The following is a 24,039-nucleotide window of genomic DNA, read 5'->3' as shown; positions in this document are numbered from 1 at the left end:
ATTTGAAATACATTTTAAATTAAATATTGGAAATAGAGGGCGAAGTCTGTTTTTTTGTTTGACACTAAAACAGAATAATGAAATAACCAGTGTTGGGAAGTTTACTTTTAAAATGTTCCCCTACAGATTACAGATTACATACCTTAAAATGTAGTTTGTAACGTAATCCATTAAATTACTTAAAGTGAGTAATGTAATCTGAATACTTTGGATTACTTGATTTGCTGTAGAGAAGCAAAGACGAGGATATTTTCACATAAGATGTTTTGTCTGCTAAAAGAAAATGAAAAGCCCAGACTTTACTGAACCAAATTAAAAATATTATTGATAGAAGAAGAGGAGGAGACACGGTCCACACGGCATGGTTTAGTCCTGTTAAATCCTGGTTTAGACCTGGTTTAGACCTGGTTTAGACCTGGTTTAGACCTGTTAAATCCTGGTTTAGACCTGGTTTAGACCTGGTTTAGACCTGGTTTAGACCTGTTAAATCCTGGTTTAGACCTGGTTTAGACCTGGTTTTAGTCCTGATTTAGACCTGGTTTTAGAACTGGTTTAGTTCTGGTTTAGACCTGGTTTAGATCTAGTTTAGACCTGGTTTTAGTCCTGGTTTAGACTTGGGTTCAGTCCTGGGTCAATCCTGAATTAGTCCTTTTTTAGACTTGGTTAAAAACAAAAAAAGGGGGAAAAAATAAGAAAAAATAAGGATATAGTCCAAAATGTGAAAACGGGAAAATACCACCATGTAATCCCATGTATTTCAACAAAGTAACTGTAATCCAGTTACCACTCACTGAAACAGTAACTGTAACTGAATACATTACTCATAATTTGTACTCTGATTACATAACTCTGGTACATGTAATCTGTTACTCCCCAACACTGGAAATAACAAACTGTTTCCCATTTTATTGTTTTTGTTCTTAATTGAAATTCAAAAGAACAAATGGTGCATGGATCACTTTGACTAATCTTCTCGCTTATACCCACTCACTAATCACACACATCCTAACCCCACCCAGCCGCATTTGCCTTGGTAATGATTTCTTGTATAACAGAGAGAGCGCTTGTAGTAGTGGCTGAGCTAATGTCCTGATTGTCTCTCAGTTTGATCTCCACTGGCATCTGATTGTGCAAGAGAAAAGCATTAGCCTCTGTGCTGGAGTCTGAACAGGTCTGAGCCATTGATTATAGACACAGGGAGAGCCGAACATTACCATCACTGACAATCAATGCCCCCTGCAGTCCCCCACTCCGAACACGCACAAGAGTCACGCTGTGGGGAAGTTTACTCAGTTTTCTGACGTGCAAAATTGCTACAGATTAACTGAGGCCAATAGTTCTAGTGGAAGAGTTTCTTTGTATATTTTCATGGGTCTTCTGTTGCTCAAAATGGACTCTCATGAGCTTTAAGACATGTTAGAATGTAGAATGTTGTTACCTCCTCAAAAACACACCTGGAGTTGTGGTTTGTTTCATTTTGTTCTGTAGAGATCAGTAACTCCAGGGCTGAGATTCTTACCTCACTGCCAGACAGTGTTGGGGAGGAACAGATTACATGTACTGGAGTTATGTAATCAGAGTACAAATTATAAGTAACTATATTCAGTTACAGTTACTGTTTCAGTGAGTGGTAATTGGATTACAGTTACTTTGTTGAAATAAATGGATTATATGGCGGTATTTTACTGTTTTCACATTTTGGGCTAAACCAGGACTAAAACCAGGACTAAACCAGGACTAAACCAGGACTAAAACCAGGACTAAAGCAGGACTAAACCAGGACTAAACCAGGTCTAAACCAGGACTAAACCAGGTCTAAACCAGGACTAAACCAGGTCTAAACCAGGACTAAACCAGGACTAAACCAGGTCTAAACCAGGACTAAACCAGGACTAAACCAGGTCTAAACCAGGTCTAAACCAGGACTAAACCAGGACTAAACCACAAATAAACCAGGACTAAACCAGGACTAAACCAGGTCTAAACCAGGTCTAAACCAGGTCTAAACCAGGACTAAACCAGGACTAAACCTCGACTAAACCAGGTCTAAACCAGGTCTAAACCAGGACTAAACCACAACTAAACGAGGACGAAACCAGGACTAAACCACAAATAAACCAGGTCTAAACCAGGATTTAACAGGACTAAATCCTGCTGTGTGGACCGTGTCTCCTCCTCTTCTGTCAATAATATTTTTAATTTGGTTCAGTAAAGTCTGGGCTTTTCATTTTCTTTTAGCAAACAAAACATCTTATGTTACAATTTCTTCGTCTTTGCTTCTCTACAGCAAATCAAGTAATCCAAAGTATTCAGATTACATTACTCACTTTATGTAATTTAGTGGATTACGTTGCAAACTACATTTTGAGGTATGTAATCTGTAATCTGTAGGGGAATACATTTTAAAAGTCACCTTCCCAACACTGCTGCCAGAAGGTCTCAGGTTCGACTCCCAGACCTCACAGAACCTTTCTTAGTGGAGTTTGCATGTTATTGTGCATGTAAATTCACTGCACATTTCTCTGATCTGGCCAAGATTTTAAAACTTATATCAGGTTATTCATCTTGTTTTCAGATTTATTCTCTACTTACTAGTTCTGAATTGGTTGTATAATCTTAAAATTGTCACATTTATTTCTTCCATGAACTAGTCAAAAAAATCTTAAATCTAGCCTATAAATATAAAAAAAAAAACTACAATCCATTTACCAGAGTTTTCCCCCATAACACTTAGGCTGCGTTCAGACTGCAGCCTGAAGTGACCCAAATCCGATTTTTTGGCCTCTATGTGACCTGTATCTGATCTTTTAATGACAGTCTGAACAACACAGATCCGATTTTTTTCAAATGTGACCCAGGACATTTGGATATGTGCTCCTGAAACTGATACATATCTGATCTTTTGACATGTGACTTCAGTGTGAACGGCCAAAGTGCATTCATCCACCTACATGTTTTCAACAAGACACAAACGTCACTATTCTGCGCTGAAGTCGGCGAAAAATTGTTAATGAACTCCTGTGTGACTGAAGTGAAGCACATCACCACTCACCACTCTTGGCTCCGTCTCCACATCCACATGTTCCTTTCAACGGACGTCGCTGCCGCTGTCCCACAAAACACCACGACCAAAAACCTCGTCCTTCTTCTTCTCAATCTCATCCTTAAAACAAGTAAGTTGTTCATGTTCTGGCTCCGGTACGAGAAACACAGAGCACGCTCGCTGCGGTTGACGTCATCGTGTCTCCAGTGTTCATGCTGGACACTTTCGGGCTGTTTAATGTTCACACAGGGAATCACATGCAAGTCACATTTAACTGGAAATGTGAACGACCTCGCAAAAGCATCGGATTTCACAAAAAAAAACGGAATTGAGCGTTAAGCCCTGCAGTCTGAACGTAGCCTTATTCTTAGATTCAGTGATTCAGTTTGCTTGATACAAGACTGACGCCATAAAAGTTTTATTCAAAAGTAAGAAACACAACCTGAACAGGATTGATTTTCACAGGTTTCACAACAGGTTTAAGTAAAAAAAAAAGAAAAAACAAATACAATGATATCATGAAGCGCCATGGCCATTATGTCACTAAGATTATATTTTATTGGAACAAAAACATATTCTTTGAAAGTAACAGAGAAATATGAGGTATGATCAATAAGCTCATGAACTGGTTGTGTTGCCTCGGCAAGAGCTGGAATTGTCACTTTGTTTGCGCACAAATCTTTGTCTAACGATGGCAGAGATTCAAAAAGTTACAAAAGAGGAATTCACCATAAAAATGCCCTTCACTAATCCAAACATAATCAGTGTTGGGGAGTAAGATTACATGTACTGGAGTTATGTAATCAGAGTACAAATTATGAGTAACTGTATTCAGTTACAGTTACTGTTTCAGTGAGTGGAAATTGGATTACAGTTACTTTGTTGAAATAAATGGATTACACAGAGGGATTTTCCTGTTTTTCACATTTTGGGCTAAACCAGGACTAAACCATGACTAAACCAGGTCCTAAACCTAAACCAGGACTAAACCAGGACTAAACCAGGTCTAAACCAGGACTAAAACCAGGTCTAAACCAGGTCTAAACCAGGACTAAAACCAGGACTAAACCAGGACTAAACCAGGTCTAAACCAGGACTAAAACCAGGACTAAACCAGGACTAAACCAGGAATAAACCAGGACTAAACCAGGTCTAAACCAGGACTAAAACCAGGACTAAACCAGGTCTAAACCAGGTCTAAAACCAGGACTAAACCAGGACTAAACCAGGACTAAACCAGGGTCTAAACCAGGAACTAAACCAGGACTAAACCAGGTCTAAACCAGGTCTAAACCAGGACTAAAACCAGGACTAAACCAGGTCTAAACCAGGTCTAAACCAGGACTAAAACCAGGACTAAACCAGGTCTAAACCAGGTCTAAACCAGGACTAAACCAGGACTAAACCAGGTCTAAACCAGGTCTAAACCAGGACTAAACCAGGTCTAAACCAGGACTAAAACCAGGACTAAACCAGGAATAAACCAGGACTAAACCAGGTCTAAACCAGGACTAAACCAGGACTAAACCAGGTCTAAACAACATGACACTAACAGTAGGTGGACATAATTGAAGGCAGCAGTGATCTCATATAAAAATCTTTTCTCTATCAATAATATTTTTAATTTGGTTAAGGAAAGACTGGACTTTTTATTGTGTTTTATCAGAAAGCATGACAATATCAAGTAATCCAAAGTATTCAGATTACGTTACTCACGTTAAGTAATTTAACGGATTCTGTTACAAACTACATTTTGGGGTATGTAATCTGTAATCTGTAGGGGAATACATTTTAAAAATAACCTTCCCAACACTGAATATAAATAAACTATCTTCTATGTGAGAAATAATCAAAGACTTCTCACTTATATATTTATTTCCATTAAGGATGAACCATTTCACAGACACAGTGTCCATGTTCAGAGAGTCTGTACATTTAGCCTGAATATCCTGTATATTTCTCACCATTGAGACAGGCCCCGATTCTGTCTCGTGCAGAAATCTGATGCTCTCATCCAGTTTCACCCTGACAACACTCCAGGAATTAATTGTGTTTAGCTAGTGACTTACAAACATTTTTAAAATTCAATTTTGAAGCCCACTGCTTAAAATAACTGTGCTTTGCTTCAAATCGCACGCACATGCATCTCATCAAGGGACCAAGGGATTTGATTTGACTTGGTAAATGCAACATATAATTTAGCTTAGGTATTATATTACTCTCAGGAAAAAAACATAAAAAGTAAACACAAGAGTCCTTCTATGTATTTTGAGCCGTGATATTGTTTGTAAAGTAATTACTGGAGCATGTTCTATCTGTACTATATTTATTATATTTATTAATGAACTAAACACACTCACTGTCCACATCTGTCAGAAGAAAAGGTCGTATTTTAAAAAGTATTAACATCTGACTACATGATTCTTTCAGTTTATTGTCATTAGTACTCAGTGTTGGGGAGTAACAGATTACATGTACCAGAGTTACATAATCAGAGTACAAATTATGAGTAACTGTATTCGGTTACAGTTACTGTTTCCATGAGTGGTAACTGGATTACAGTTACTTTGTTGAAATAATTGGGATTACATGGTGGTTTTTCCTGTTTTCACATTTTGGACTATATCCCTTTTTTTTCTCCTTTTTTTGTTTTTTAACCAAGTCTAAACCAGAACTAATTCAGGATTTAACCAGGATTTAACCAGGATTTAACCAGGACTAAACCAGGTCTAAACTAGATCTAAACTAGATCTAAACCAGGACTAAACCAGGTCTAAACTAGATCTAAACTAGATCTAAACCAGGTCTAAACCAGGACTAATTCAGGATTTAACCAGGATTTAACCAGGTCTAAACCAGGACTAAACCAGGACTCAAACCAGGTCTAAAATAGGATTTAACAGGACTAAACCATGCCGTGTGGACCGTGTCTCCTCCTCTTCTATCAATAATATTTTTAATACAGTTCAGTAAAGTCTGGACTTTTTATTGTCTTTTATCAGATAAAATATCTTATGTGAAGATTTCCTCGTCTTTGTTTCTCTACAGCAAATCAACTAATCCAAAGTATTCAGATTACGTTACTCACTTTAAGTAACTTTATGGATTACGTTACAAACTACATTTTGGTGTATGTAATCTGTAATTTGTAGGGGAATACATTTTAAAAGTCACCTTCCCAACACTGTTAGCACTTAGACTCAAGTGCATTGCTACTTACTGAGATGGTGACAGGCTCTAATTTGAAAGTGTCCGCCTCAATGTGTTTGTTGGCTTTTTTGTTTGTTTGTTTGTTTCATGCAAAATTCTCTTGTAGGGACATGTTGTTAAAATATCTTGATTGCAATTTTATTCATTTTATTTTAAAGTAGGTGACTGTACAAAATATTGCTGGATTATTTGTTATCGTTTGGTCTGTCCACCTCAACTTCCACATGAAAGCAAAGTGACTCAAAGTGAAATCTTGGTGACACTTTATAATAACTACACCTTATTTAGCCTTAATAAAGCATGAACAAAGACTTAATTAATAATAATTCACGCTTAGTAACTACTTAATTACTACCTGAATCAGCACTTAACTTGCACTTAATTCACCTGTGCTGTAAATAGTTACTCATAAGTATTTCTTACTTAATTACTCATGAACTAACCATTTTGTGTGTCCATTTGTAAATGTATATTTAAGTACAAATTGGAGCATTTATTAAATGATTATTAAACCATGAGAGAATGATTTACTAGTAATGCATTATTTTTTCTCTGGAATTTGACCAACCTTAACAAATGCTTAATAAACATAATTAGTCTTCACTTTAGAAAAGCTCTCAGAAAGATTTAACTAATAGATAACAGCTGCCTGCATGATCATTGTATTGTATTATTAGTAAATCATTCTCTCATAGCTTATTAATCATTAATAAATGCTCAAATGTGTACTTAAATATACATTTGTAAATATGCAAATGGTTAGTTCATGAGTAATTAAGAAGTATTGAGTAACTATTTACAGCACAGGTGAATTAAGTGCAAGTTAAGTGCTGATTCAGGTAGTAATTAAGTAGTTACTAAGCGTGAATTATTATTAATTAAGTCTTTGTTCATGCTTTATTAAGGCTAAATAAGGTGTAGTTATTATAAAGTGTTACCGAAATCTTTAGTTTTATATGTTTAGGCCTTACACACTGATTGACTTTTCAACATTGTACACTAAACTAAAAATTAAAGCAAAAACATGTTGACTGTTAATCCTGGTTTGTGGTGCCTGATCACACAGCACAAGTTTACATCTCACAGTTGGTCTGGATTGGTTTCCCCTGTGATGTTACTACTCTGTGTGTTTGGAAATGAATTCTTTGACATGTACATGGCCTTTCTTCCTGGTGTACTGCCTTTTTATTTTAAGAAGAGGCAACTTGTTTTCAGTCACTACTAACTACAATCATGTAAGACTGATCTCAGGTACTTATATCAAGAATGTATTTATTTATTATCAGGCCATGCATACTCATCATGAACAGGCTTCAAGAATGTTTGTCTAGGATTGAGCAGAATTTAAAGCATTTTATTTTGAATTTGGCATCTGAGAATTAATTATCAGGCCATGCACACTAAAGTATAAAGTAGTTTTAAGTGTGTTTATCTCAAACTTGGCATCCATAAACTTATTTCCAGCCCATGAACATTTACCACAGACTGCTTCATTCTAGTCTGGAGGTCGTTTATTTTACGAGAACTTGTCAAGTAAAATGATCTTGCTGCTTGAACAGATCATTTCACTACTTTTAAGTCATTTTCTGAGAGATTTAAGTGTTTATATCTTACATTTTGGCCAAACTTTTTTGCAGTGTTGTCCCCAAAGAAAAAAAAAAGTGTCCATCCTTAAACTCCAACAATAGGTCAATCCTTCAGCGAGTTACTCCCGATTCAAAATGGATCCCTATTGAGACTTTGCAGCTGATGTCATCAATATTCTCTAGTGGTGTGATGCTAACTAAAGGCACTTCTCTGTCTGAGGCTCTGTTACTGAAGTTAGAACTTTATTTTAAAAGTTCAATTTCACTGTAAAGAAGTGACGTAGCTGGAACTACAGCAGGTGAGCTCATGTGTCAATCCATTTCAATCCATTTTGTGTTTCCAGACTTTGCCATACACATAAATGCAGAACCCCCTCGGCGGGATATCACTGCAGAGTATCACTAGGCCACGCTCTGTGATTGCCCAGTGCCCTCTCCAGGTTGAATGAAACAGATTAAATGAAACCGATTCACGCTCATAGACTATAATTACCTCGTGAGTGATTTTTTTTTCTCTTTTTTTTTTTTGTCTCTTGTCGCAGGCTCTTCCTGGAAACACGAACGCAGACTCGGTGGTGCAGTTTAAGCTGGAGCAGCCTGTGATCTCGCGCTTCCTCCGCCTCATCCCTCTGGGCTGGAACCCCACGGGACGCATCGGACTGAGGCTGGAGGTGTACGGCTGCCCCTACAGTAAGCCTCTGTCATCACTTACATGGATCTGTTATATGTGTTATTGTTTAAAGGGACTGTACCTGATCTTTTCCCTGTATTTGAGCAGAATATGTCTTGCCCCTGCACAAATATATTCTATAAACAGCTCACACTCACACCACGTTCATACGAAGCAATGTGGGTGAAGTGTCTTGCCTAAGGACGATGGTGTAACGATATCCAAGTCTCACGATACCATATCGTGACGGTATGAACTTCACGGTACGATATTTATTGGCCGTGTTGGGGAGTAACAGATTACATGTACCGGAGTTACGTAATCAGAGTACAAATCATGAGTAACTGGCCTAACCAGGCCTAAAACCAGGTTTAAACCAGGTCTAAACCAAGTCCAAACCTGGTCTAAACCAGGTCTAAACCAGGTCCAAACCAGGTCTAAAACCAGGTCTAAACCAGGACTAAACCAGGTCCAAACCTGGTCTAAATCCAGGTCTAAACCAGGTCCAAACCAGGTCTAAAACCAGGTCTAAAACCAGGTCTAAACTAGGTTTAAACCAGGTCTAAACCAGGTCTAAACCAGGACTAAACCGGGACTAAAACCAGGTCTAAACCAAGTCCAAACCTGGTCTAAAACCAGGTCTAAACCAGGTCCAAACCAGGTCTAAAACCAGGTCTAAACCAGGTCCAAACCAGGTCTAAAACCAGGTCTAAACCAAGTCTAAACCAGGACTAAAACCAGGTCTAAAGCAGGACTAAACCAGGTCTAAAACCAGGACAAAAAACTGGTCTAAACCAGGTCCAAACCACGTCCAAACCAGGTCTAAACCAGGTCCAAACCAGGTCTAAAACCAGGACTAAACCAAGACTAAACCAGGTCTAAAACAGGATTTAACAGGCCTAAACCATGCTGCTCCTCTTCCATAAATAATATTTTTAATACGGTTAAGTAAAGACTGGGCTTTTTTTATTTTCTTTTAGCAGACTTATGTCTTTGCTATTCTACACCAAAACAAGTAATCCAAAGTATTCAAAGGATCATGGTCTACGTAGTTCCCTCTGTCTTTTTTTTTTTAGCTATTGCTGCACCATAACTCTTCATTTAACTCTGACGATACGATACCACCATATTTTGGTTATTGTTACATTCCTACTAAGGACACAATGACACTTTTTACCACTGGTGCAACATTGTGGCACCTGATATTCCCAGTGGTCCCCATCCAAATACTGACCAGACCCGACCTTGAGTAGAATCTGAGACTTTCACAAGGGTACGGATGCAACAATATAGTTTTTCTATGATTCAATGCAAATCTCAATACAAGGGTCACAATATCGATGCAACTGATATGTTTCAAGACATGAAAAAAAAAAAATCTCACGTAATATTTTCTGCTGATGTTTATAATACAATAGCACTATGATATTAATGAAACAGTACATTACAGCACAATTACTGTACAGCGGGAGTTTATTCAGTGAAAATAAGAACAGAGCTTTCTCAGACTATTTGAAATGTTATAATAGAGCCTACTCTTAATAAAGACTGCTAGGAGAGTTCAATTATAAGACTTTTCCTGTCTCAAATGTCTCATCAAACCATTTTCTGAGTAAAACTTATGAGATAGAGTCTGAGAAAAACATTTTATAAATCGCGTGTGGCGTCGCAGGTGCATATACGAGCACATTTGATTAAAGTCGACGTGAAGCCAAAAGTGATTCTAAAATATTTAAAAGTGAATATCTATGTCATTCCCGGGTCTATCAACGTAAAATAAAAAGACTGACTGAAAGATAAAATCCTCCTCTGTTAGAATATGTCAGCTGTAAGTCTCTGTGGAGCTGTTTTCTGCTGCATCCAAGGAAGACACTGTGATAACTATGTTCCTTTCGGACCAAAATACAAATAACACAGCACGTACACGGAGGAACACTTGCAAATCGACTGAACACGTGTATCAAATTGTGACACTAGTATTGAACGATTTGATATTATATCGAATATCATTGCATCCACAGACAAATCAGTATGTCCATGTAGTAAATAAATTTGGACTTTATACAAGAAATAGTGACTGAAACATCTGTAAAAGGGCGGCAGTAGCTCAGTTGGTAGAGCATTCTCCCACTGATCTGAAGGTTGGCGGTTTGAATCCAGCTCTCAACATAAACATCACAGGTTGAGTGGTCAGATCCACTGACCCACAGGTTGGCTGGTGTGATTCCAGCTCCCACAGATGAATGCTGTCGTTGTGTCCTTGGGCAAGACACTTAACCCACCTTGCCCACAGTGTCTGTGTACACTGGTGTGTGAATGGGTGAGTGGTTCCTTGTTGTAAAGAGCTTTGAGTGCCTTGAAGGTGGAAAAGCGCTGTAGAAAAATGTGACCATTAACCATTTTACCATTTAAAACAAGTTGTACTATAATTTCTGGACTTTAGACTGTGTCTGGACAGTTGTCTGAAGTGTTTTATGGTCTGTTTCCAGGACTATTTAAAATGTACACAGTTAATTAACAAAAACGAAAAGGACATTTGTGCTAAACTGGATTCTAGCTCTAAACCATGATTATAAAACATGCAGTATTTTCATTGTTTATACTCGTACAGTTCTAGCAAACCCAACAAACCTTTATTTTCTCTGAGAAGTCTACTGAAATACAGCTGGATAAAACCATCACAGTGAAAACATTATAATTCCAGCTCATGTTTTATGGAGTCAACATCCCACTGCCCCAAACCACACAATACAAATAATGCATCTGTGTGTTTTGCTCCTTAACATGCAGTACCAAGAGCCCTTTTTGCATCACTCCACTGTTTACACCACCTCCTATAGACCGTATATGGACCTGACCCCTGCCATAGCTCCACTGTCAGATCATGTATTCCCTTTGTGCATGTGTGAGCCCGCCCGTGTGTGTGTGGGGGTGTGTGTGTGTGTGTGTGTGTGTGTGTGTGAGTGTGAATGGGGGTCATTGCCGGGTTTGTTTTTAATCACCTGGGAGTCAAACCTACAGCGTCGCTACCCACTGTGCCTATTGATACCTCGCGGTGAAATCACGGCGGGGGTGTTTTACATGCATGAGTGTGCTGGAATGTTCAGCGGTTACCACGGAGACACGATGCACACGTTAGCAAATGGTAAACAGGAAAAAAAAAAAACCCTCAAGACTTCATTTAAACAGCACATTTTCAGAAGCCTGTGATCAAGAAGCAGGAGTAGTTCAAGCAAAGTCAGTTCTTTTTGGTCAGATTGTGTTAAAGTAAAGATCAGACTAAAGCCGCACGGTGTAACTTTTTGCTTGGGGGTCCGTCACCTGCTCTGTCTGGAATGTTACAGGTGGTTTTATAGCTCAAAAATACCTAGAAAAACTCAACTTTGAGGAAACTCAACCTTATTTCTCGAGCACTTTAAAAACAACACAATGCAGTCGACCAAAGTGCTGGACACAAACAGATAACAAAGAGTGACAAATACAGTGACAGGTACAAGTAAATATAACACAATACAAATACAGATAAAAAGAAGACATTTTGGACATAGGACTTAATTTCCTAGTAAGCCAGAGTGTTGGAGACGTGTGGAGACACTTTTTAAAATATTCCATCCAGTCCTTGTATTTGCAGAGGTCACTGGTGCTAGGCTAGTGCATGTCAATGGCCATAGTTATCCTGCCACTAAAAACAGTCTTACCCACTCCACAAAACACCCGAAACAAATCTATTATTACACCAGACTGTCCATGTGAATGTCTGTGTTGATAGAATAATGTTTGAAATAAAACTAACCTTGCATCACATGAATCGTCGCATGTTGAGGGACTATTTTCTCATATATCAGTCCGCTGCTGCCAAACCTTCTGCTCAGACATAAATCCTAAAAGGTTGGTTTTACTGCTAAAATTAGGGGATTTTTTCATCTGAAGTTCCAGTGAGTGTCACTACATCTACTGGAGGCAGTTACAAGCAGCAACACCCTCCAGTTATTTTAATAGATCCATGTTGAGATCCCCCAAGTGGTGGGTGAAGGCATTACTAATCACCAAAACAAAGGATCCCAGGCTCAGCAGTCGATCACAGATATGATTATAGTTTCCTTGAACGAAATTACAGGAATGTTACTGAAAAATAAAATAGAATAAACATTTTAGTGAACTTTAAATTGTATTTAACTGTTTTTAAGGCTTATGTAAATGAATATTAATTGGAAACCTTTGTACCGGTTTTAACCTCTTAACATGAAATCACATTATGAACCACATCAGTGCAAACAGGCTCAGAGCATAGCACTAGGGGCATACAGCACCATTCTAACCTGTCACACATTCTGGACTTTCTGCACTCGCTGTAGAAGGGACAGTGGTTTTACTGAGTCGAGTGTAAAGTGAGTTACACTGGACTCAGTAAACGAGAGGTCATAAAAGAATAGATTAAAATTTCAAAGTTGTGATGAGATAAAATCAGTTTCACGTTGGCCAGTTGCCTCAAGTGAAAAAAACTGGTCTTCACCACAGAATTAATTTAGGCATCAAGTTTAAAACCACAAGCATTCTCACTGTGAGGGGTATTGCCTCTCCACAGATCTGACCTGTAACTTGCTCTGGTTTGGTCTCCGTGAAGATGGAAAGGTTAAAAAACTACCATACTGTGAAACATTCCAGGCAAAGCAAGAACATCTCCATTAGGGCTGTACAAAAATATCAAAATATCAATATATCGTATCGTTTAATGCAGAAGTGCCCCTTTTTCATCGAGGGCCACATATCTAAACACAGACGAAGCAGAGGGCAGATCGAGGGCCACAGACTGGTGCTCAGTACAGTGAATAACTGAAATATGTGAATGTTTAACACGTTAGAATGAACCATTAGTCTTTATTCTTGGTAAGATCCTTAAAACCACACACTAAATATTAAACATTTGCTTTATCAAGTTAGATTTAAAAAAAACTTGAAGTAAAAAGTTAATTTTTAATTATTGCAAGGTAATTTGGTCCAATTCACCTGGAAGCCTGAGGGCCAAGAAAAATTTATCTGAGGGCCGCATTTGGCCCATGGGACATAGTTTGGATATACCTGGTTTAATGTGATGGTACAGTATCATGGGCTTCTGTATCGATATATCCCCAAGAGTATTTTTGGTATACTTTACGAAATTATTTTGTTACAGCTACAGTTTTGTTGCTTGTTTAGTGGAAGGAAACTCGTTTATGCGACACATTTGACATCTTCACAGTTTTTATGATTTAAAATGTTTTTTTAAAATGTGTTTCAAATGAACTTTGCACAAGAAGTGTTTTAACAAAGACTTTTAGTATCACAGCCATGATTTAGCTTTTATTTTCATTGATCCGTCGAATCGATTTGAAATATATCGTATGGAATTGAAAGCTCACTGTATTCCAATATGTATTGTATCATGGCCTTTATATCGAGTTATGTATCGTATCGGCAACTTGTTAATGACCCCCAGCCCTAATCTCCACGGATAAAAGCGTTTGATGGACCCTCCACTTGAAAATTTACACAATGAACCTTTAAAGTCTAACAAAGCCTCAGACAGAGCATGCACACAGTTAGCATCACACCCCAGGGGAATGCTGATGACGTACAGACCTGAGTGACCCCTGCCATAGCTCCACTGTCAGATCATGTATTCCCTTTGTGCATGCGTACCAAACTCTCCCTTTGAGCGTTGTGTTTTGTTTTGTTTTGTTGCAGCGTCTGATGTGGCTCACTTTGATGGAGGGAGCGCGCTGGTGTACAGACTGACCGCCAGACCCCGCTCCACAGACACACAGAGCGTCTCCTTCAAGTTCAAGTCCCTCCAGAACTCAGGGACCCTGCTGCACGCCGAGGGCCCCGGGGAACACAGCCTCACCCTGATCCTGGACAGGGGCAGGCTCATGCTCTACCACCAACAAGGTACACACGAGGAGCGGGCGCTACATGTGTGGGGCGGAGATACACCTCTTTTCATTTTTTATGTGTTGCTGATAAATTAATCACAGTTAAATCAAAATTTGAAGATCCAAAATTTACTCTTGTGAGGTTTTAGTCATTTTATAATGTAACAGAGCTGGAGTTGTGTTTTTTTTCATTCACACATGTTTGAGTAACTCTTTATTATTAGTCTGTCCAATCCGTGTATCATTCGTTCATTCGTTTTTCAATATAAAACCAAAAATAAGAAAACGAAAAAACTACTGTTTTCTTCATTATTTGTCTCCAAAACCAAAATGAAAAAACAGATAATGATTAATTTTTTCAGTTTTCGATTTTGTGTTTAAATGAAAAATGGAAAAAACGGATAATGACTGTTTCCTGTTTACGTGACTTCTGTGATTGTGATGCCGGATTTTTGCGCTGCATACGGACTGAACCAGGACTGATCCAGGTCCGGGACCAGACCAGGACCAGACCGGGACCAGAGCGGGACTGAGACTGAGACCAGACTGGGACCAGAGGGGACTCCGAGCTTTGACTGCGAGCCTCCGCGGGGTCCGAGCTTCAGCTTTGAGCTCCGGCCCTGCCGTGGGCTCTGAGCCTCCGGTCTGGTCTCGGTCTGGTCCTGGTCTGGTCTCGGTCTCAGTCCTGCTCTGGTCTCGGTCTGGTCCCGGTCTGGTCCTGGTCTGGTCTCAGCCTCAGCCTGGTCTCGGTCTGGTCCCGCTCTGGTTCCGGTCTCAGTCCCGGTCTGGTCCCGGACCTGGATCAGTCCTGATTCAGTCCATGTGCAGTGCAAAAGTCCGGCATCGCAGTCACAGAAGTCACGTAAAAGGGAAACGGACGTTATCCATTTTTTCCATTCTTCATTTAAACACAAAATCGAAAACTGAAAAAATTAATCATTATCTGTTTTTTCATTTTGGTTTTGGAGACAAATAATGAAGAAAACGGTTGTTTTTTCATTTTCTTATCTTTGGTTTTATATTGAAAAACGAATGAACGAATGATACACAGATTCTGTCCACATCTCCAAGGTTCAAACTGCTCTGTTCCACCTTGAGATGTCATGAAGTGCAGTAGTTTTAACTTAACACCTCCCCTTGTCTTTAGTTCAGTAGAGATTGGCAATTCCAGGGCTGAAAACATCCAAATGATTCTAGTGAAGGTGTATGGAGTTTAGAACCACAGCTGAACACTTCCTGCATTACCACATGACATCACAAGGTGGAACAGAGTGTGTGTTTGAGAGAAGAACAGGATTTATTATGATTTGTTATGAAACAAAACACATCTCCAGGTCTGTTTGTGATGAGGAAACAGCATTACAACACAGATCAGAAAATATGGACACTTTAAGCCATGTTCTGTGTTGTGACCTCATTAAAAAAATACCTGGACTTGTGTTTTAAATATCTGTTCTCAGTATGGCTTTGAATATGACATCAAGTACAATGCTCTGAAAAATTACATGATGATTGTTAAAACAAAAGAGGACAAAAAGCTATCCATTCCTGTTTTCTTTCTGTGCGGGAGTGCCCTCCAACTCACAGATGAGGTCAAATATCGTGGGCATTATATCAGCAGTGACCTCTCAGATGATAAAGACACGTATAGGCAGCAGTGTGAGCTTTACAGTCAGGCTAATATGCTCGTCCGTAAGTTCTCCCTGTGCAACAGTCATGTCAAAATTGCACTTTTAAATGTTTCTGCTCCCTCTTGTATACTGCGTGTCTTTGGCGCAACTACAAGAAAAAGAGTTTGCAGAGTTTGACAGTGGTCTATAACGACTCTTTGAGAATATGACTGAAAGTGCGGTTGTGAGGTTCTGTAGCGCCAGTGAAATGTTTGTAAATTGGGATGTGAGACCCTGTGCTGTCACAATCAGGTGTTGTATTTACTCATTTATGTGTAGAGCCGTGAATCTGAGCAATCGAGTCATTGAAGCTCTAGTGTGTCTTTGAGGAGCTCTGTCAGATTCACCTCTGAGCTGTGGAGACACCGGCACTCTTGTCTGTACATTATAACATGCACTGTACTAACTTTTTTATTCATACTATTTTCTTTTTAATACTATGAACCACATATTATGTGTTCTTAATAAAGATTGAATTAAAGTTATTTCATTCACACTTGCAGTCTGACCCGAGAATTTACCTACATTTTTCCAGATCAAAATCATTTGTGAACAAAAAGGGTGGGGGTGGGGCCTCGACATTGAGCTACTCTCACCTTGCAAAGATGTGCCTGCAGTGTACACTGTGCACATGGCCTCCCACTTGCCGGAAAGCATGGAATTTCTTGTGCAAGTCATCGTTAAATGCGCATTTGCACTTCAGCATGTTGCAGACTGACAGAATCTGTGTATCATTAGTTTTTCAATAAAAAACAAAAATAAGAAAATGAAAACACAACAGTTTTCTTCATTATTTGTCTCCAAAACCAAAATGAAAAAACAGATAACGATTCATTTTTTTCAGTTTTTGATTTTGTGTTTAAATGAAGAATGAAAAAAACGGATAATGGCCATTTCCCGTTTACGTGACTTCCGTGACTGCAATGCCAGACTTTTGCACTGCACACGGACTGAACCAGGACTGATCCAGGTCCGGGACCACACCAGGACCAGACCGGGACCAGACCGGAGGCTCAGAACCCACGGCAGGTCCGGAACTCAAAGTTGAGGCTGGAACCCGGTGGAGGCTCTGGTCCTGCTCTGGTCCCAGTCTGTTCCTGGTCTGGTCTCAGTCTCAGTCCCGCTCTGGTCCTGGGCCCGGATCAGTCCTGGTTCAGTCTGTATGCAGTGCAAAAGGCCGACATCACAGTCACGGAAGTCACTTAAACAGCCGTTATTCTTCATTTAAACACAAAATAGAAAACTGAGAAAAAAAAAACAACTAATCGTCTGTTTTTTTCATTTTGGTTTTGGAGACAAATAATGAAGAAAACTGTTTTTTTTCATTTTCTTATTTTTGGTTTTATATTGAAAAACGAATGAACGAATGATACACAGATTTGACCTTCTGTCTGTGTCTGCTCGCTCCTTCTGAGTGTACAGAAAGCTACGAGAGCCGCTCAATTTAATGGCCTAAATGAAAACCTGGACATTTCCATCACTTAAAAAAAACAAAAAAACAAAAACGGACAGCCAGGACAGGACGTGAAAAATGGACATGTCCAGGGAAAAATGGATGTTTGGTCACCCTACAGCAGTGCGTTGCTATGTGAGAACATGGAGATCCAAATGTAGGTTAAGTGTGAACAGAGAGGAACCTGACATGCTCTGGGACTGGTGCACGTGTGAATGGAGTTGACGGCTTCCTGTCAGGAGCAGGGGGTTCCAGGGACCAGATTTTGAGCTTGGTTTGGGCCGGAGAAGATTGCTTATTGTGCGTGTTTAGGATGATCAGATTTCCAAAATTAAAAACTGGAACACCCCCGCTTTGAGGTGGTTAGTAATAATAAAACTGTGATAAGAACTTTATTAGTGGTCCATTCTCAACTCACTTGTGAATCATTTAATAACATGAGAGACTTAGACTTCATTACAGCTCAGTGCACTTTCTGGTCTTATTTTCAAGCACAGTTTTCTGTAAACATTAGATTGTACATTCCTCTCTCTACTATAGACCTAGTGCCGTGATGTAGGGTAAACGCAGTGTTGGGGAGTAACAGATTACATGTACCGGTGTTACGTAATCAGAGTACAAATGATGAGTAACTGTATTCAGTTACAGTTACTGTTTCAGTGAGTGGTAATTGGATTACAGTTAATTTGCTGAAATAAATGGATTACACGGCGGGATTTTCCTGTTTTCACATTTTGTGATACATCCCATTTATTTATTTTTTTTTTATTTTTTTTCGGCAATTCCACTCATTGGCGAACCAACACCAAGCCTAAAATCAGAACTAACCCAGTTCAGGACTAAACCAGGACTAAACCAGGACTAAACCAGGACTAAACCAGGAGCAAAACCAGGTCTGAACAGTATGACACTAACAGTAGGTTGGACATAATTTAAGGTGATCTCATATAGAAATCATTTCTCTATCAATAATATTTTTAATATGGTTAAGTAAAGTCTGGGCTTTTTATTGTCTTTTACTTTTACAAAACTTGTTATGTTAAGATTTCCTCGTCTTTGCTTCTCTACAGCAAACAGTTGCTTATTCATGGAGACTTGGGCTCAACAGACAATTTGAAGAGAACAAACAAGAATTTTCAGGATGCGGTTGCAATATTCATGCAGTTTTAAAAAACATGACAATATCAAGTAATCCAAAGTATTCAGATTATGTTACTCACTTTAAATGATTTAATTTATTATGTTACAAACTACATTTTGGGGTGTGTAATCTGTAATCTGCAGGGGAATACATTTTAAAAGTCACCTTCCCAACACTGGGTAAACGTCACTTACATTAATGCTTTTCTATGGCAAAATGTGTGTTGTATTCTCCAGCAGCTTCATAAATCTGCCCCATCACCAAATCGTCAACCAACAAGCTCCACAAAGAATAAACATTCTAACATGAAGAATTTATCCACAACTATCAAGGGAAGAAAGACGAAAACGTAAAGGAAAACAACGACGACGCATTAGTGAACTACTGAGCAAAATATGTTCATGAATAAAACATAAGTAATAAGTAATTCATTAAAACACTTGTTCACTCAGACTGATTCTAGAATTCAAATAAAAAATCGATCGATAGACAGATTTGTGTTTTGTTTGAATACTACAGATGTTCACAGATTACATTTCTTACATTCAAACTGCGCAAATCTATCTGTCTATGCTAATATCAACATCATGAAACTGATTTTTTATTTTAATTCTACAATCAGTCTGAGTGAACAAGTTACTTCTGTTTTATTCATGATCATAACATTAGTTTCGTTCTGTAGTTCTGTTGTAGGCTTCGTTGTTTCCTTTAAGTTTTCGTCTTTCTTCCCTTGATAGTTGTGGATAAATTCTTCATGTTAGAATGTTTATCCTTTGTGGACCTTGTTGGACGAAGATTTGGTGATGGGGCAGATTTATGAAGCTGGTGAAAAAATACGTGAAACATTTCCGCAGATATTTTGCCACAGAAAAGCATTAACGTTTACGCTGCATCGCGGCACTTCCGGACGTTGTGAAAAAGGTCTATTGCCGTGGATCAGACAGGTCAAAAATTTGAAACTCTAGGACATTTTTTGCTTAAGAATGGGACAAATCACTGGTTTTGGCTAAATCAGCTGGGATGGGGGATACAGGGCCCAAACCTGGAGCTAGGGATGCACCGATCCAGCTTTTTAAGTTCCAATACTGATTCTGATACCGTCGCTTTAAGGATCTGCCAATATCCGGTTACTAGAGACAGAAAACAGCTTTTATTTCCTTTAAACCCAACTAAAACAAGATAAAACTGATCCAAACGTGTTATAGACCTGTACAAAGTTGTTCAGTAGTTACTTGAGTGATAAATAACAATAAAAAATCAAACATTATGAGACTTTATAGGCCGACTACAATCAGAAAACGGTCTTATTACATCAGTTTATATGTCTAACCCCGATATCTGCTGAACTAGTGTTTGGAAGTCAATATCCGATACCAGTACTGGATCGGTGCATCACTACCTGGGACTATCCCGGGTAAACAGGGACATCTGGTCGCCCTGTGCATGTTTGAAGTTGATTACAGAAAGTGCACATGTCGTCTGAGAGTCAAACCTACAACCTGCTCATGATATTAAACGAATGAGACATTACCAGGCCAGGTGTGCTCAGGAAAAAAAAGAAAAAAATCAGTTACTTGATTCACAGAGTAATTACTTGGCATTATTTGAAGTTTCCTTGGCCAACTTTTAAACCAGAAAAGAAATCAAACTGTCCAAAGTGAAAAAGCAGAATAGTCTTGTTGTCAAAAGTGGGGAAGTTGGGGATGACTGTTTGGCTGTGACGGCTACATTCAAACCAGCGGTAATTTGCTTTCTCTAATCAAAGTTGTTCAATCAAGTTTGTTTTGTCAGGAGTCCTTGTCTGGAGCCATGAATGTGCAATCAAAGCTGGAGTGGAGCAGAAGAGACAGAAGATAACAGTGAGCGTGTTCAAATCAAAACTGACATAATCCTCATAGTAGTGGTGATACAGGAGGAGGAAGAGGAGGAAGAGGAGAAGAGGAGGAAGAGGAATCTGGTGGACTGTAGCTGGTTTTAGAGTTTAGAGTTGTCTGGTTGAGGTGCAGGTTGTAACAATATGATATTGATAACAATTTTTAGGCGTGATCGTGATGATCCAAGAGAAATGTGTTTAACACTTTAAATAATAATGCATTATATAATACTTTTCCAGAAGCTCAGAGTTGTTTACAGTGTGTCCCATACTTGGTGGTAGTAAGGTATTACTGCAGTCACAGCTGCCCTGGGGCAGACTAACAGAAGTGAGGCTGCCCGTCTGCACCATGGGCCCTGCTTAGTTTCTGAGATCCGATGAGACGAGGCTTTGACTAGGAGGTTTCTGTTAGCTGAAGGTTTCAGACAAGTCTGAAACTAATTAATGCACACTGCTTTCTCTATCCATCCATTTTTTTCCACTTATCCAGGACTCCATAGTCCCTCCAGTGTGTCCTGGGTCTTCCCCAGGTTCCCTTCCGGTGGGACATGCCTGGAACACATCCAGGCATCCAGGAGGCATCTGGAACAGATGCTGGAGCTTCAGCTGCTCCTCTCCACATGGAGGAGCAGCGGCTCTACTCCGAACTCCTCCTGTGTGACTGAGCTCCTCACCCTATCTCTAAGGGAGCGCCCAGCCACCCTGCAGAGGAAACTCATTTCACCTGCTTGTATCCGCGATCTTGTCCTTTCGGTCATTACCCAAAACCCAAAAGCTTTCTACCTTTATTTGGACATTTTTAAAGATTTTTTAAATTTTATTAAATTTCTTTTTTCTTTTTTTTTTTTTTTAAGGCTACAACAGAAACTCACCAGCACAGAGTCTGAAGTGAATGAATAATGCAGTGTAAAAGTAAAGCGCTTAAGGTGTCATGAAAGGTGCTCTGTAAATCCAGCGCATTATACATCACAAACCAACAGTGATCTTCTCCTGATCTCACTATGAGTCGGAAATGTAGCGACTGAATCAATAAACAGTTAGACACTCTGAGTATTTCAGCAGCGGCCTCACTGATATTTGAGACCCTGAGCGTAACGACTGACCAGAGTCTCACATTCAGAGTCTCTTCCAGTGGTTCTTATGTCACTGGGTCCAACCACATAAAGCCTGTGTATTTCCTGCATGTGTCCGATCACTAATGTCACTCTCGGTTATTGATGCCACTTAAAGCTCTGGCTCTCCGGCTCTCCTTCTGTGCTCATCTTAAATCAGTGTCACATGTGGCGTGGAGTGGGTCCCTGTGGGTCACCCTATTACCACCCTCACGGCTTCATGAGTAACATAAAAACACACCGAGAAATACAGCAGCCATTGCACCGCATATAGGGCATAAACAGGTATTGTATTTTATCTTGACGAGTCCAAACCGAACACAGAGCGCTCCCTCATTTACAAAGAAATGGACCAGTGCAGCCCCGAATGACTAATGCATGGAAATAGAATATATTTTCAGTCCTCTTGAGTTCTATGGCTGTGGATAAGTTGCAATGAGCTGTACGTACACAGTCTGTTCTAGTGTAGTGTTAGCCGTAAACAAATATACACTTTAAGTTTGAGAGCCAAAAAATGAAAAAAAAAAAAAAAAAATGCTGGGTTTACAGTTGCAACTTCCCAACACTGAAGATGTTTTTGTCAATGTTTTTTCTTCTTCTTTGTTTAAAGATGCACTGTGTAATAGGGGTGTAACAATATCCAAGTCTCACTATATGATATCGTCACGGTATGAACCTCACGGTACGATATTTATTGCAATATCATGGGAAAGCTCATGATATGGTGGGGAGGCTCACGATATTATGATATTATACATAATAACAAGAGTGACATTATAAAATGCTTTGTCATTTAGTACAACATTTGTTGTCATATTCATATCAGTGACATTTTGAACAGCTTGAAAAGCCTTTGACAATGAAGTGCAAAATTCAAGCAACTAAACAATTGTAATAAAACTCTGGGTCACTCTTGAATGTCTGACAGAAGATGACCACATCAGTACACAAGGAGCGAGCTGTTTGTTTCAGAGCTTATGCAAATGAGCCATGTGGTTTTAAATTTCATTTCTGTAAAACATAAATAAATGTGTGCAAAGCTGCATTAAACACATTATTACTCAATGTATTTGAGTCCTCCTCATAGAAAAAAACAAAACAAAAAAAAACTTAAATGTGATGATATTTTATATTTCGGCTCCAGTTTAGGCACCAACCTTTTAAACCCAACACTGTCCACTGTGGAAAATGGATGCAAATCACTCACTATGTATTCTGCGATGGATTTCGTTATTTCTTGGACTGAAAACAACAGCGCTGTTTTTTGTCGCAACTTGATTTTCTGAACACAATCTTGAACATTTTCGGCATGTTGGCTTATCAAGTGACTTCTCACGTTGCTAGTATTTCCCGAGGTGAACTGCACGGTACGTTGGCAGTGTCTGCACACTGCACATTTCACCTCTTCTCCTTTCTCGTTTCGTGTCACAACAAGCACAAAATGCTTCTAGACCTTAGACTTAAAGCCGCTGGTGCTGCTACAACAGGAGCACAGGCCGATGACGCGGCCACAAAGGATTATGGTCCATGTAGTTTATTGTGCCCCACAGCAGCGGACTCAAAATTCTTATTTTTGCGTAAAGACAAGGTTTAATACTGTGATGAGACAACGACAACATCGCTGCAATTTTACTAGGACAATATTGTAATATTACCAGTATTATAACACCCCTACTGTGTAACTTTTTGGTTGGGGGTCCGTCACCTCCTTGTTTCTATGGAGATGTCCATGCCTAGAATGTTCCACAGTATGATTTTAAACAGCTTTACCTCACATTTATTCAATTACAGGTGTGAAAAAAGGCATTCTGATTGTGAGCGGGGTTGCCTCTCCACAGATCTGACCTGTAACTTGATCTGGTTTGGTCTCCATGAAGATAAAAAGGTTTAATGCCACACTGTGGAACATTCCAGACAAAGCAATGGAGAAAAGTGTTTGACTTACCCTCTACCAGAAAAGTTACACAATACACCTTTAATATTTATATAAAAAATCATTCATATTTGATATTTGATTATTCAAACTTTGAGGTCCATAGAGATTCCTGATGGGACTTTCAGCTCTTTTGTGAGATCCAAATCTTTTGGATCTGTTCACTTCAAAGAGCTGTTCAAAAGACTGGCTCTGCTTATATTTATTTATGACAGAAGCCAATGTGGGAACTCATTTAATCCACAAACTCATCACGGAGAGAAGTGACCAAGGCTCAGATGAGTGGGAGTGTGTTTACCCAGAGAATGATGCCTGAGCTTAAAAAAGTTGCTCTGAAAAGTTGTTCTGAGCTGATTCTTTTTTTTTTTTTTTTTTTTTGTTCTGCGTTAATCAGTAAAAATGCATAAAAATGAGAGACAAAAATTCAGTCCTTTTT

At 39.1% G+C, this 24,039-nt stretch overlaps 1 pseudogene; it reads left to right on the top strand.

The window, feature by feature from the left end:
* Positions 1-24,039, top strand: part of LOC110160237 (contactin-associated protein-like 4) — a 513,033-nt pseudogene that overhangs the window by 137,776 nt on the left and 351,218 nt on the right.

This window comes from Boleophthalmus pectinirostris, unplaced genomic scaffold (assembly GCF_026225935.1).
Source record: "Boleophthalmus pectinirostris isolate CB_2022bp ecotype Guang Dong unplaced genomic scaffold, ASM2622593v1 HiC_scaffold_7, whole genome shotgun sequence".
Classification (NCBI taxonomy): domain Eukaryota; kingdom Metazoa; phylum Chordata; class Actinopteri; order Gobiiformes; family Gobiidae; genus Boleophthalmus; species Boleophthalmus pectinirostris.
Note: the sequence above shows the minus strand (reverse complement) of the source record. Positions and strands in the feature narration are given on the sequence as shown.